Here is a 3237-nt window from a genome sequence, read left to right as displayed (position 1 = left end):
CATCCAGGTGGGAATTCCACCGACCCACATGACATTAGGGGCCTCGGTAGAAGGCAGTAGGAGATGCTCGATAGGCACTACAGCGAGTAGCTCTGAGTCCTTGCTACTAGCCAGCTTCGAGAGTGCGTCCGCATGAGCATTTTCGATGCGGGGAATCTGGATTAACTCAAACTTTTCAAAGGATGGGATGAGGCTCGCCACCATTTTCAGATAGGAGGCCATTGTTTTGTCTCTGGCTGAGAAACTACCATTGACTTGGCTAACAACCAGCTGGGAGTGACTATTGACGAGTAGCTTCTTTACTTGCATTTCCTTGGCCAGTCTGAGGCCTGCAAGGAGTGCTTCATACTCTGCAACATTGTTGGTAGCTTTGAACCCGAACCTCACGGCCGAGGTGAGTTTGTGACCCTCGGGGCTGATGAGGACAACCCCGGCACCTGAGCCGACATCCCCAGCCGAGCCATCTACGAAGAGACTCCACATGGGGGTTCGACGGGCTCCATGATTTCATCCACCTCGGGTAGGTTGGCGAATTCAGCAACAAAGTCTGCTAACGCTTGCCCTTTGATGGCCACCCTTGCTTTGAACACAAGGTCAAATTCACTTAATTCCACTGCCCATTTCAACAATCTTCCCGAGGCATCGGGCTTCTGGAGTACTTGCCTCAGGGGAAAATTTGTAAGTACGTGGATGGTATGAGCTTGGAAGTAAGGTCTCAATTTCCTAGAGGCCGTGATTAAGGCCAAAGCAAGCTTCTCCATATCGGGATATCGGGTCTCTGGCGATAGGAGCGCTTTACTCGTATAGTAGACGGGAAGTTGGGTGGGCCCTTCTTCTCGAATCAAAACCGAACTGATGACATCATTGGAGACGGCGAGATATAGTTGCAAGATGTCGTCGGGCTTCGACTTGGAGAGGAGGGGGCCTGCCCCAAGTGCCTTTTCAATCCTCGGAAGGCCTCTTCACATTCCTCAGTCCATTGGAATTTCTTCCCGGCCTTGAGCACTTTGAAAAATGGGAGGCATTTGTCAGTGGCCTTGGAGACGAAGCGACTAAGTGCTGCCACTCGTCCAGTTAAGCTTTGCACTTCCTTTGGCTTTTGAGGGGACCTCATCTGGCACAAAGCTTCAATCTTCTCGGGATTTGCTTCAATTCCCCGCTGGTTGACCATGTACTCTAAAAACTTGCCGGAAGCCACCCCAAAGGCACATTTCAAGGGGTTGAGTCTCATCCTGTACCTTCTCAGTATTTGGAAGGTGTCGTTGAGGTGTACTATGTGGTTCTCTGCTTCTAGGCTTTTTACCAGCATATCATCCACGTAGACCTCCATTGTCTTGCCAATGAGGTCGGTAAACATTTTGTTCACGAGTCTTTGGTAAGTTGCTCCGGCATTCTTCAACCCGAAGGGCATCATTCTATAACAATAGAGGTCTCGGTCCGTGATGAAAGAGGTGTGCTCCTCATCGGCCGAGTGCATGGGGATCTGATTGTAGCCGGAGTATGCATCCATGAAGCTCAACAACTCGTGCCCAGCCGTAGAGTCCACCAATTGGTCAATTCTTGGAAGCGGGAAGCTATCTTTCGGGCAAGCTCTATTAAGGTTGGTAAAGTCGATGCATACTCTCCATTTGCCATTGTGTTTCTTAACCAAGACCGGGTTGGAGACCCATTTTGGATAAGTGGCCTCCCTGATGAAGCCATTTTGGATGAGCTTCTGAACTTCTTCCTTTAGGGCCTCATACCTCTCTGGATTGAGGGCTCTCCTTTTTTGTCTATGCGGGGCGAAATTAGGATCGATTTTCAAGTGGTGGCAGCTGACCTTGGGGTCTATGCCCACCATGTCCTCATGTCTCCAGGCGAAGACGTCGAGGTTCTTGCCTAGGAATTCCTTGATCTTTTCTCTCAAAACGTTGGATAAGCCCCTGCCTATCTTCAACATCTTCTCTCAAAAGGTTGGATAAGCCGCTGCCTATCTTCAACATCTTTTATGGATCTCGGGGGTCGGCTGAGAAGCTCTCAAGTTCCTCTACAGGGGACGCTTGAGGGTCATGATCCATTATGCGGGGGTCGAGTTCATCAACTATTAACGCCTCCTGAAGAGGTGGTGCGTCAATCATATCAACATCTTCCTGGCCGACGGGAGTGTCACCTGGGACATCCACCATGACCACATCAGCCATGATCACGTGGACGTCCCGGGGCTCTACCTTCTTAATGGAGCTCAAATAGCACTCTCGCGAACCTCTCTGGTCGCCCTTCACCATTGCCACCCCGTTTTCCGTTGGGAATTTCATGCAGAGGTGGTGGATGGAGGTGATTGCTCCCAATTCCTTTACGGCAGGTCTACCCAAGACTCCGTGGTAAGCCGACCGGCTGTCGACTACGAGGAACTCCATAAAGTTCATCATAGTTTGAGGAGATTCTCCCATCTCTACTGTCAGTGTTATCTTTCCCCTCGGAGTGATGCTATCTCCGGTAAATCCGTACAATGGAGTGGTGGTGGGCGTCAACTGGTGGTCCAATATCATCTTGTCAAAGGCGGACCCGAATAAGATGTTGACGGAGCTGCCGTTGTCGACTAGCATTCGTTTGAGCCCATTTCGAGCTATGACAGTCCTTACCACCAGCGCATCGCAGTGGGGGTAATGAACTCCTTCGGCGTCTTCCTGGGTGAAGATAATGGGTGGTACTTGGTTTCTTCGAGAGCTACTATCCACAATGTAGCTTGTCAGAGGGGGGTGCTTGGCCTCCCTAGCATAATTTCTTTTGGCGTTCCGTATTTCGCCGCCAACATAAGGGCCTCCAAATATGGTATCTATCTCGTGGATAGGGGCCTCATCTTGAGCTTGCCTGTTTCTTCGGTGTCTACGCCCTTCCCTGGGCCTCTCCATATCTTGCTCTTTTCGCCTTGGGGAGACATCCCTTTGATGAGGAGCGGCCGCCTCACGCACATGTCGGTTGTCTTGCCTGGGCGGGGGCCTGTTGGCCTGGGGCGAGTTATGTCTTTCCCTGGCGGGTTCCTGCCGCGAGCGGTGTGCATAGTCTCTGCAATCTGCGGTGTCATGCCCGTAGGACCTGTGGTGCAAACAGTATCCTGGGAGGTTCGGATTGGACCTATTTCTAGGTGCAAAGCCTCGGCCTCAGCCTCGGCCTCTCCCTTTGCGGGGTCCCTACTAGGCCTCCATCTGATGTGGGTCAGCAATTGGGTTGACATCCTCATATGCCAAGGTAGGAACC

The sequence above is a fragment of the Olea europaea genome, chromosome 23, assembly GCF_002742605.1.
Source record: "Olea europaea var. sylvestris chromosome 23, O_europaea_v1, whole genome shotgun sequence".
NCBI lineage: Eukaryota > Viridiplantae > Streptophyta > Magnoliopsida > Lamiales > Oleaceae > Olea > Olea europaea.
Note: the sequence above shows the minus strand (reverse complement) of the source record.